Here is a 13588-nt window from a genome sequence, read left to right on the forward strand (position 1 = left end):
AGAAGCCTAGGAGTGATTTGGCTGGGTCCTACTGTAGGTGTGTATTTAAACTTGTAAGAAACTGCCAAAATATTTTTCAAAGTTCTACCATCTTACTTTCCCACCAGCAGTGTAAGAAGAGTTCCAGTTTCTCCCCATTCTTGTCAACACGTGGATGCACAGTCTTTTTTTCCATTCTAATATGTAAGCAGTGATACCTTATTATGATTTTAATTTGAAGTTCCTTAATAATTCATGATGTTGAGCATCTTTTCATGTGTTTATTTGCCATCTGTATATCTTCTTTGGAGATGTATCTAAGTCTTTCGCTTATTTTTATTGTGTTGTTTGTTTTTTAATTATTCTTTGAGCTTCATAGTTTTAGCTTTTACATTTATGCTTTAATTTATCTCAAGTCAATTTTTCTTTATGCTATGGAGTACAGATTAAGGTTCATGTTTTCCCCAGTTGGTTCAGCATAATTTGTTAGACTTTTATTTTTTCATTGAATTACATTGGTGCCTTTGCAGAAAAATCATTGTCTAAATATGTGTGATCCTATTTCTGTACTCTGTATTCTGTTCCATGGGTACACTTTTCTGCCTTTATGGCATATTTATAGTATCGAATCTTTTAAGGTGTATATAGCTCTCCCCTTATTTAGGTCTTCTTTCATGTCTGTCAATAGTATTTTGTAGATTTTTCAGTGTAGGGGTCTTTTTAATTCTTTCATAAACTTTATTTGTAGGTTCTTTATGGTTTTTGGTGCTATTGTAAATAAAATTTATTTTAAAATTTTATTTCCAATTGTTTATTGCTAATATATAGACATACAATGGATTTTGTATATTGAACATGTATCCTGAGGCCCTGCTAAATTCACTTATCAATTAAGTAGTAGGGTTTTAAAATTGTTGTTGTGTTAGGCCATGTGAGGTGGGTCACACCTAATTCCGGCATTTTGGGAGGCCAAGGCAGGAGGATCACTTGTTGCCAAGAATTCAAGACCAGCTTGGGCAGCAAAGCAATACCCCTTCTCTACTAAAAATTTAAAACAATTTAGCCAGGTGCAGTGTGGCCTGTGCTTGGAGTCTCAGCTACTTGGGAGGCTGAGGTGGAGAACCCCTTGAGCCCAGGAGTTTGAGCTGCAGTGAGCTATGGTCACACTACTGTACTACAGCCTGTGTGACACAGCAAAACCCTGTCTCAAAAAGAACACACACACACATACACACACACACAAACACCAAAACCCCAAAATGTTGTTGTGTTGATTCTTTTGAATTTTCTGTGTCCACTATCATTACCTACCAAAAAATAGAATTTTACTACTTTCTCAGTATTTTTGCCTTTTATTTCTCTTTCTTGCTTTATGCAAGACATGCATGACATGGCGAATACCTCCAGTGTGATATTAAATATAAATGGTGAAAGTTTACATCCTTTGCATTGTCCCTTACATTATATGGACCATTTTTAACATTTCACCATCAATTATGATGTTAACTCTAGGTTTCCCTTAGAAGTCTCTTTTTTTTTTTTTTTTTAAGGCAGCCTCACTCCATCACCCAGGCTGGAGTGCAGTGATCTTGGCTCACTGCAATCTCCACCTCCTGGGTTCAAGCAATTCTTGTGCCTCAGCCTCCCAAGTAGTTGAGATTACAGGCATGCACCACCACGCCCGGCTAATTTTTGTATTTTTAGTAGAGACAGGGTTTCACCATGTTGGCCAGGCTGGTCTCGAACTCCTGGTCCCAAGTGATCCGCCTGCCTCAGCCTCCCAAAGTGCTGGGATTACAGGCGTGAGCCACTGTGCTTGACCCCTTTAATCAGATTTTTCAGAGGTTCTCTTGCATTTCTGGTTTTATGGGAACTATTTTAAAATATATAAATGGGTGCTGGATTCTTTTTCAAGTGCTATTTTGCAGTCATCATTGGGTGATTTTCTTTTCTTGAAATGTCTTTTATCATAATGTCTTGGTGTTTGGGACATAGAAGCTTATACAGTGAATTAGGAATTGTTCCCTCCTTCTCTCTTTTGTGAATGAGTTTGCCGAATATTGGAATTATTTCTTCCTAAAATACTTGATAGAATTCACCTGTAAAGTCATCTGGGCTAGGGATTTTCTTTGTGAAAATGTTTTTATTATTATTATTATTATTATTATACTTTAAGTTCTAGGGTACATGTGCATAACGTGCAGGTTTGTTACAAATGTATACTTGTGCCATGTTGGTGTGCTGCACCCATCAACTCGTCAGCACCCATCAACTCGTCATTTATATCAGGTATAACTCCCAGTGCAATCCCTCCCCACTTCCCCCTCCCCATGATAGGCCCCGGTGTGTGATGTTCCCCTTCCCAAGTCCAAGTGATCTCATTGTTCAGTTCCCACCTATGAGTGAGAACATGCGGTGTTTGGTTTTCTGTTCTTGTGATAGTTTGCTAAGAATGGTGGTTTCCAACTGCATCCATGTCCCTACAAAGGACATAAACTCATCCTTTTTTATGGCTGCATAGTATTCCATGGTGTATATGTGCCACATTTTCTTAATCCAGTCTGTCACTGATGGCCATTTGGGTTGATTCCAAGTCTTTGCTATTGTGAATAGTGCCGCAATGAACATCCGTGTGCATGTGTCTTTATAGCAGCATGATTTATAATCCTTTGGGTATATACCCAGTAATGGGATGGCTGGGTCATATGGTACATCTAGTTCTAGATCCTTGAGGAATCGCCATACTGTTTTCCATAATGGTTGAACTAGTTTACAGTCCCACCAACAGTGTAAAAGTGTTCCTATTTCTCCACATCCTCTCCAGCACCTGTTGTTTCCTGACTTTTTAATGATCGCCATTCTAACTGGTGTGAGATGGTATCTCATTGTGGTTTTGATTTGCATTTCTCTGATGGCCAGTGATGATGAGCATCTTTTCATGTGTCTGTTGGCTGTATGAATGTCTTCTTTTGAGAAATGTCTGTTCATATCCTTTGCCCACTTTTTGATGGGGTTGTTTGTTTTTTTCTTGTAAATTTGTTTGAGTTCTTTGTAGGTTCTGGATATTAGCCCTTTGTCAGATGAGTAGATTGCAAAAATTTTCTCCCATTCTGTAGGTTGCCTGTTCACTCTGATGGTAGTTTCTTTTGCAGTGCAGAAGCTCTTTAGTTTAATTAGATCCCATTTGTCAATTTTGGCTTTTGCTGCCGTTGCTTTTGGTGTTTTAGACACGAAGTCTTTGCCCATGCCTATGTCCTGAATGGTACTACCTAGGTTAGAAAGCTGAAACTGGATCCTTTCCTTACTCCTTATATGAAAATTAATTCAAGATGGATTAGAGACTTAAATGTTAGACCTAACACCATAAAAACCCTAGAGGAAAATGTTTTAATTTAAGATTTCAATTGTCTTTTGTAGGTACATAGCTATTTAGGTATTTTATTTATTCTTCTATCTATCCATTGTGATGAGTTGTGTTTTTCAAGGAATTTGTCCATTTCATCTACAACTTTATGTGTTGGTATACAGTTATTCATAGTAGTCCCTTGTTGTCCTCTATTGTCTGTAGAACCTGTGGTTATAGTCTCTCTCTCTCATGCCCTATGTTGGCAATTTGTAGGCTTTTTCTCCTCTTATTTTCTTTGATATCACTAGGAGTTTCCCAATTGTATTAATATTTTCAAAGAAAAGACTTTTATCTTTCTTGATTTTTATTATTTACTTGTTTTCTATTTCATTAAATTTTCTTCTTACCCTCATTACTTTCTTCTGCTCACTTTGGATTTACTTTGCTCTTCCTTTTTAAGCTTTCTAATATGGATGCTTAAATCATGATTTTAGCTCTTTCATGTTTTCTAATATAAATATTTAAAATCATGAATTTTCCCCTTCATACCACTTTAGCTGCATCTCTCAAATTTCAATAGGCTATGTTTCCTTATTTAGTTTACATATTTTCTAATTTTTCTTGTCAATTATTCTTTGGTTCCAGAGTTATTAAATTGTTGATTAATTTTTAAAAGTAAATGGATTTTCTACGTATCTTTTTGCTATTGATTTCTAATTTACTTGACTTGTGGCTAGAGAATATAGTCTATTATTTCAATCTTTTGAAATTTATTGAGACATTTTATTGCTTAGCAGATGGTCTATCTTGATGAACGTTATGTAAGTGCTTGAAAAATATGTGTTCTTTAGTTGTTGGATGTAGCATTTCATAAATATCTACTAAATCAAGTTAATTGATAGTGTTTCCATCGCTTATATACTTACTGATTTTCTATATTCTTGTTCTATCATTTACTGAGAGAGAAGTACTCGAGTCTCCAACTATGATTGTTCATTTTCTATTCTCCCTTTACTTTTGTCAAATTTTGCTTTTTAAGCTCTATTTTTAGGAACATACATACAAACACACGAAAATTTAGGATTTTTATGTGATCTTAATGAATTGATTTTTAACTATTTGTCTTCTTTCTTCTTGTGTTTTTAACAGTGTCTCTTTTTAATTTAATTTTATTTTTTATTTATTTATTTTTTTTTTTGAGACGGAGTCTCGCTCTGTAGCCCGGGCTGGAGTGCAGTGGCCGGATCTCAGCTCACTGCAAGCTCCGCCTCCCGGGTTCACGCCATTCTCCTGCCTCAGCCTCCCGAGTAGCTGGGACTACAGGCGCCCGCCACCTCGCCCGGCTAGTTTTTTGTATTTTTTAGTAGAGATGGGGTTTCACGGTGTTCGCCAGGATGGTCTCGATCTCCTGACCTCGTGATCCGCCCATCTCGGCCTCCCAAAGTGCTGGGATTACAGGCTTGAGCCACCGCGCCCGGCCTACTTTTATTTTAAAAATTCTAAGTTGACACATAATAGTTGTACAGTTTATGGGGTACATAGTGATGATGCAATACATGTGATATATTGTTCTCTCTGATGATAGTAGAGACACGATAGTTTTTAAAATGATAACTGTTTGTATGGTACATCTTTTTTTATGCTTTTGCTTTCAGCCTATGTCTTTATATTTAAACCGTATTATCTCTTGAGTGCTGCACTTCCCCTCCCAGTAACCTTGGACTCTGCTCCCATTGAAAGAACCCTTCCATGAAGCTCACAACAAGACCTCATCAAATGTGAAAGCTATAGCTGTAGTCTATCCAGTTACTTCAGATTCCTCATACCAAGAGACCCGTCATTGAATAAAGGAATTACCATCCTGGCAAGAGTAATTACCCCAATCATCAGCAAGGGGATGCTGTTTTTTGGACAGTAATCCTTTGCTACACATGGCATGGCCACACAGAACCTTTAACGATCTATCCTGTGATTCTCTGACTGATGGAATGAATTGCCATTAATTTCATATAACACCTTTCCCCACTGCAGACACCCTCCAATAACATAGGGTCTCCTGGCTTAAATGGGCCAAAGCAGCAACAAGTTGGACAACAATTCGTACCATGGCTTGGTTCTGCAGAAGAGCTTTTTCTTTACTGCACTCACTGTGTCATAGGGAACGTCTTCTGAGGGTCTGACCTTTCATTTACTCAGTGTATTCTGGGTCAGAAAACTGGTCCTGGCCTAGAACTGATAAACTACTGTGATATTTTATCAGGGAAGCTGTCTTTCACCTCCTTGATTTCTTGTAGCCAAATGGTTTGAACAATGCCCTTGTTGGCTGCCTACACATCTATATATCTTGCCCCTAGGAATACTGTGTTCTATAACCATCTCCAGACTACCCTGGCGGCCTTTCCAATCTCACTGCTCATCACATTGATTGTGTCCCTGCTGCTTTCACCTGGCCTTTATTTTGGGATATTATCATCTTTATTACTATTAGCAATCCCAGTTTCGTAACAGCATTTCTTACCTTCAGCTCTGGCCTGGCCTACAGAGGAGAGCCACTACTGAGCTTCTCAGTGATGCCAGTGTCCTCCCATAATCCAGTCCCCTTTTCCACATCTATTTCGTGATTTCAATGCTTTCAGTATTTAGCTTCATCACCTTAAATAACATATAGCTACATCTTAATATTTCAGTGGCAGGTACTACCTATTGACTTTCCACTATGAAATATGACCTCTCTTTTACAACCACCACCACCACCACCACCATACACTTCCCATCCTTCTGTGCTCCCACCATAATTAGATCATAATTTTGGTTAGATTCAGTGTTTATAATAGTATGTCTATGCAATCTCTATTGACAGCTAAGCCATGTAATATACAGTGTTTACATTTGTCTTTTTTGTATAATTTCTTGCGTTCCATGGAACTAATAATTGTCTTATTTTTGTGTTTATTTAGTGATTTCTATATGCTCATCACTACTTCATTCCAAAACACTTCCTCAAAAGTGAAAGTCTCTTTCAGGCCTAAATCCATCTAGTAGTCTATTCTATGGTAACTTCTCTCCCAGAGCCTTAGACCTGTTCCAATCTTGGCTAATTGTCTCTAATCAGTTATTTGGGTTTCCTCCTGGAACCTCCCTTCCTTCTTATCACTTTAGGAATTTCCTTCACTTCTCTTTTTCCTAGATTTCATGGTTTTTTTTTGGGGGGGGGGTAGGGGTAAGTGTTGCTTTCTTTAGTAGCTAGAGTTTATTCTCTGTTAGTGTCTTTAGAAAGGGTGTATGGTAGGCTGAGATCTTCATATCTGAATCCTCGAAACTTATTAATATGTTATCTTATGTAGCAAAAGAGAGTTTGCAGTTGTGATTAAGGTAAAAATCTTGTGATGGTGATATTATCCTGGATCATCCAAGTGCATCCTATGGTAATTTGAAGGGTCCTTATAAGAGTGAAGGCATTGTGAAGATGGAAGCAGAGAGAGTTGAAGATGCTACATTGCTCATTTTGAAGATAGATATTTTTCTCAGCTCCAAGCCCACCCTTTAATGTATGCTCTATGATAAACAATGGAATTTCTTTAAGCATTTCTCCTTTAAAGTGAGCTTTTAAAACAGAGGACTCTAGAGGGATATTGCAAGAGGAAAAGCCTTCTTGCAGTTTCCAGCATGGGCCAAGTGGTGTGAGTGTGAGAATATTTGACGGACGCTGCCTCGGCTTCAGGCCCAGAACCCACTTGCTCTGCAATCTTCTAGCCTTGGCCTGATGATAATATTTCTCACAGCCTTCTTGACATGAAAACCAGAGCTTTGCTCGGCGCAGTGGCTCACGCCTGTAATCCCAGCACTCTGGGAGGCCCAGGTGGGCGGATTACCTGAGGTCATGAGTTGGAGACCAGTCTGGCCAACGTGGTGAAACCTCCTCTCTACTAAAAATACAAAAAAAAAAATAGCCAGGTGTGGTGGCTAATTGTGCACCTGTAATCCCAGCTACTTGGGAGGCTGAGGCAAGAGAATCGTTTGAACCCAGGAGGCAGAGGTTGCAGTAAGCCTATATCGCGCCATTGCACTCCAGCCTGGGCAACAGAGAGAGACTCTGTCTCACAGAAAAAAAAAAAAGAAAGAAAGAAAGACAGAAAGACAGACAGACAGACAGAAAGAAAAAGAAAGAAAGAGAGAAAGAGAGAGAAAGAAAGAAAGAAAGAAAAAAAAAGAAAGAAAGAGAAAGAAAAAGAAAGAATCAGAGCCTCAGTGTGGTTTGCATGCAGTCATCAGTGGTTGAGGGGGTCACACACTGAGAAGCTGCTCCTTCTGTAAGTCCCTAGAGCCCACCTGCAGCCGCAGGGTGGGAAGAGTGCACACAGAAGCTGCTACTTCTTTGCAAGCTCCACATTGCCCACATGTTTTGAAGGTCTCCTGCCCACACCAGACTTTCACTGCATGTCCATAGCATTAGTTGCTGCTCCCCCACTAGAAATTTAGGAAATTCCCTTTGCATTTCTCCTGAGGGTGGCCTATCATTTGCCTTACTCTGGCGATACCAGCAAACTCCTCTACTGTCCAGTGGTTGACCATGCCTTCTCCAATGAGGTCTGAACACTTTCCAAGTTTGTAATTCATTAGATAATCTCCCTTAGGGTACCATAGATAGTTGCTTTGTATTTTATGATGATTCTTTATATCATAGTTAATATTTCTTTCTTTCTGTTAAACTTCTGCTTAATCTACTGTGTGGTTTCTATGTTTTGATTGGACCCAGATTGCTACAGTAAATTTTGACATAGGTATATACCTGTGAAACATCATCACAATCAAGATAATGAACAAATCCATCACCCCCATAAATGAATGTCTCTATGCCCATCTGTCATTCATCCTTCCATTTCTCTGACCCCAGGTAAACAATGATCTATTTTTTGGTCACTGTAGATTAGTTTGCATTTTCTAGAATTTTATGTAAATGAAAATATGTAGTATATATTCTTTTAAAACTCTTTTTTCACTCAGCATAATTATTTTGTTTTTCATCCCTACTATTACATACATTATAATTTATTTCTTGTGTTTGCTGAGTTTTATTATATTCTATACCAGAGTTTTTCCACTCACTTGTTGATGAACATTTGGGTTGTTTCCAATTTTTAGCCATTACACATGTAATTACTGTGTATTTTCATGTGTAAGTGTGTGGACATATGCTTTCATTTCCCTTGGGTAAAATACCTAGGAGTGGAATGGCTGGATTATATAGTAGATATAGATTTAGCTTTTAACTGCAAAACTGTTTCCCAAAGTGTCTGTACCATTTTATATTCTCACTAGCAATACATGAAAGATCCAGTTGTTCCACATCCTTGCCAAAACTTGATATGGTTTATCTTTTTAATTTTAGTCACTGTATTAGGTATATAGTAGTTTCTGACTGTGATTTTAATTTGCATTTCCCTGATCATTAATGTTGTTCAGCATCTTTTAATGAATTTTTTTTTTTTTTGCCATTCATATATCTTCATTGATGAAGTGTCTCTTCAATTATGTTGCCCATTTTTAAATGTCAGGTCGTTAGTCCTCCTATCATTGAGTTGTTAAGAGTTCTTTGTATATTGCCAATGTAAGTTCTTAGTCAGACATAAGTTTTTCAAATATTTTCCCCTAATCCATGGCTTACCTTTTTATTTTCATAACAATGTCTTTTTTTTTTTTAATTTTACTTTAAGTTCTGGGATACATGTGCTAGATATGCAGATTTGTTACATAGGTATACATGTGCCATGGTGGTTTGCTGCACCTATCAACCCATCATCTAGGTTTTAAGCCCTGCATGCATTAGGTATTTGTCCTAATGCTCTCCCTCCCCTTTCCCCCCACCCCCGAAGGGCCCCGGTGTATGATGTTCCCCTCCCTGTATCCATGTGTTCTCAAACAACGTCTTTTGAAAAGCAAAAGATTTTAATTTTGAAGAAGTCCAATTTATCAAGTCTTTCTCCTTCCTCCCTCCCTCCCTCCCTCCCTCCCTTCCTTCCCTTCTTCTTTGTCTCACTCTGTCTGGCACCATCTTGGCTCACTGCAGCCTCTACCTCCTGAGCTCAAGTGATTCTCCCACCTCAGCCTTTTGAGTAGCTGGAACTACAGCTGGAACTACAACAACCTCTACCTCCTGGGCTCAAGTGATTCTCCAACCTCAGCCTTTTGAGTAGCTGGAACTACAGGTGCCCACCACCACACCCAGCTAATTTTTGTGTGTTTTTGTAGAGACAGGGTTTCGGCATGTTGCTCAGGCTGGTCTCAAACTCTTGAGCTCAAGCAATCTGCCTACCTCGGCCTCCCAAAGTGCTGGGATTACAGGCATGAGCCACTGTGCTTAGCCTTATCAAGTTTTTCTTTTATACTTCATGGTTTTTGTGACATCAAGAAATCTTTTCCAAATCCAAGATTTCCTAAGATTTTCTCCAATGCTTTCTTTCAGTCTATAATGTCTATAATTATAGTCTATAATGTCTTGTAATAGCTTCACTAGCAATCCCTTATTCTTAAGTTTCTTGTTTATGAATTTCTGATGATACTACACATATTATTTTTAATCTCGTTTTCTACTCATGTACAAATAGACCTAAGAGGCTAATGGAACAAAATATATGAAATCAAGATTGTGCTAGAAATTCAGGTTGTATGATCACCAAATTTATGCTTCTCTCCTATCTGATAATGTAGTTTTAGAGAAAAAACAATAATAACAATTTTTTGAGTAACATGCTAAACACTGTTTTTAAAAATATGTATATTTCTACAGAAATGGGGGTCTTGCTATATTGCCCAGGCTGGTCTCAAACTCCTAGGCTCAAGAGAGCCTCTCACCTTAGTCTCCCTAGTAGCTGGGATTATAGAAACAAGCCACCATGCCCAGCTCCCCAAACACTGTTTTGCGACTTTTGTATTCAAAGTATAAAATACATTATTTTATACTAAAAATGACTTTATATGATTGGTTCTATTATCTGTCTCTCCTTTTAGCAGGTGAGAATGTTGTATCTTAAAGAAATTAAACAACTTGTTCAGATCATCTAGCCAGCTCCATTTAATGTTAGAGTCTATTCTCTTAATCACTAACAATAATAGCTAATAAATATTGCCTGCTTACTGTGTGACAGGTACTGTGTTAAATTCTTTACAGGTATTAACTAATTTAATCTTCAGAACAAAGCTACAGGTAGGTATTATTATTATGCCTCTTTACAGATGAAGAAACTAAAATACAGGGACCCAAGGTCTCACAACTGTTAAGAGCAGAGCAGGATTTGAATCCATGCAATCTGGCTCCTGAGCCCTTCCTGGTAAGCATCACACTACACCGTTTCTCCAAGAATAATTAATGGTTGTATTTTTTGGGTAAATCAAGTGGATGGCGCAAATGAGTCTCTCCTACCAATAACTTTTTGAAATGAAAGATAGTTTTCTATTTAATGCTTCCCTTGGCACCTGACCCCACTGATTTGCTATTGTCCTGCTCTTGTTCCATTTTCCCACTATGCCTCATAGTGATAATAAACAGAACCGTGTCTGCCAGTGCAAGAGGCCAGGGGAGATGAGTGCCTCCGTAAGTAGCAGGAACCTCAGCCAGTACCTCAGCTTGAGCCAGGCCCCTGGGAAATGAATAGTTTCACCTGGATTCTCTAATCCATTTGTGTCAATTGCTGGCTTCCTGAAAGAGAGGGCAGGGCCAAAAGAGGCTTGCGAGAGGAACATTTAGATTGTTTGGAGCTTTTTTCATAGCCCACCGGGGTGAGACAGCGGTATATAGTGTAGAGAGATATTTGACTTGGGATAGAGTCCTGCCTTTTTGCTTTAATTTTTTGACTTTGGGCAAGTTTTAAAAACTCATTTCACTTAGCCCATTTGTAAAAAATGGGCTAGGATCAACCTTATTTTGATGATATAAATAGGTTCATGTAGTAAATAATAAAGAGAATGTCTGCCATTTATTAGGTGCCTCTCTGTGCCAGATACTCATAAAAGCACTTGCTATGAGTTAACTCAGTTAACACTAACCACAGCATGAAATAGGTGCTATTATTATCATCATCATTTTACAGGTGAGAAACAAAAGTATAGGGAGCTAAGATATTTGTCCATAGTCACTCAGCAGCAACCAAAGAAGCTGAAGCATGAGACCAAGCAGCCCAACTCCCCAGCCTGTGCTCTTAAACATTGGCATTTACTGAACTTGCATATATATATAGCCTGAGTGCTGGCTTGGCTGCCCCATGTCTGTGTGACTGTTAGCAAGTCATTTACTTTCCGTTTGAGTTTCAATTTCTAAAACTGTAATATGGGGATAATATATGTAAAACAGCTAAGTAGTATATACTTTTAATGACTCCTTTTAGTGTCAGCGGAGGATTTGTGAGCAAATGCATATAAAACACAAGGCAAACAGTAGGTATTTATATACATATATACACACACACACATATATTTTACACATATATATTTTACCTCTTTTACTTTTTTAAACAGGAAAAGCCTTTTCTAACACCCCCCACCCCAGCTTTTTTTTTTTTTTTTTTTTTTGAGATTGAGTCTTGCTCTGTTGTCTAGGCTAGAGTGCAGTGACACTATATCTGCTCACTGCAACCTCCACCTCAGCCTCAAGTAATTCTCATGCCTCAGCCTCCCAAGTAGCAGGGATTACAGGTGCACCACCATGCCCGGTTAATATTTTATATTTTTTTGTAGAGATGGGGTTACACTATGTTGGCCAGGATGGTCTTGAACTCCCGATCTGAAGCAATTAACCCACCTTGGCCTCCCAAAGTGTTGGGATTACAGACGTGAGCCACCGCACCAGGCCACTTCTAACCTTTTCTTTGGAAACGTGTGTGCTATAGCTAAACTGAAGGAATCTGGGATGACTTAATGATGGTCCTTACCCAGGTCTGGACTGGCAAGTCTAGGTCCTAGTTTTGGCTCTGGCCAGCTTTGTGACCTTGGGCAAGGCGGTTTCACCCTCCTGAGTTCCACATTTCTCCTGTATAAAATGTTCAGGGGGGTGTACTAGTTAATTTCCAAAGCCCTTTCCAGGTCTCACATTCCTTATGTCTATGATTCTGTGATTAAGTTCCTGGAAGGTTAAGTACTGATAAAAGTGCCATTAAGTTCTGTATACTCAGCACTGGCAGCCATCTGTTACCTAAGATACCTGGGCCTAGGAGTTACAGGGTGGGGGCTGGGGGCAGGGTGGGTAGATGAGAAAGGCTCCTTGCCTGACAACTGTGTGTATTGACTGTAGACAACAGAGGACTGCCCAGCACTGTGCAGTGTGACTGAGTATCCTCTGATTTCTGGGCTGTGATATACTAAGACTGACCATCAAAGACTGTTTCCCAACAAGAGAATCTTGTGCAGTAAGTTCCTCAGGCAAGAAGCGAGATAATTGGGACAGGATTGAATAGATCTCAGGCAGAGAAACTTGGGGGACAGATCAATGTAGGTGATGAACTGGTTGACCCAAGGCCTCTCTGTCTATCATTTTTTGACCTTGGGTCAGAGCGATAGAAAGGGGGAAAGCTACCAACACAGCTCCTGCCATGAAGTCCTGGAGGAGAATAAGTGACTGTTTGTCCCGCATGGGTTAGTCATTCACCTGCCTGAAGGCAAAGGGCTGGGAGTCTGGAGTCCATGACCTGCTGGGGCATACTTTGGGCTGCATTTTTTCCCCCCTTCTAATGTCTCAGCTCTCAGGGATCTGCTTTTCCTGGTGCCAAGGAGTATAGATGAAATTTTGTCCCTCCTCCGTGCACCCCTACAAAACAAATATGATGAAAAATTAATATTTTCCAAATGGTGACCTAACCTTTGCTCATTAATTGAGCTCCTATTGCATTCCAGGTACTGTTAGAGGCCAGTAAGATACCTAGATGATTGAGACAGAGTCCTTGCCCTCCACGAAGTGACTGTTCCTTTTAAAACCCTAAAGCTGGGTTCTTAGAGGCTACTGCAACAGCAACAACCCCCGAGTGAGTGCTTATCATGTGCCAGGCTCTAGTTACAGGCTTTTAGCTCTCTCAGTGGAAACAGCCTGAGTGCTGGCTTGGCTGCCCCATGTCTGTGTGACTGTGGGCAAGTCATTTACTTTCCCTTTGAGTTTCAATTTCTAAAACTGTAATATGGGGATAATATATGTAAAACAGCTAAGAAGTATATACTTTTAATGACTCTTTTTAGTGTCAGTGGAGGATTTGTGAGCAAATGCATATAAAACACAAGGCA

This window comes from Theropithecus gelada, chromosome 1 (assembly GCF_003255815.1).
Source record: "Theropithecus gelada isolate Dixy chromosome 1, Tgel_1.0, whole genome shotgun sequence".
Classification (NCBI taxonomy): domain Eukaryota; kingdom Metazoa; phylum Chordata; class Mammalia; order Primates; family Cercopithecidae; genus Theropithecus; species Theropithecus gelada.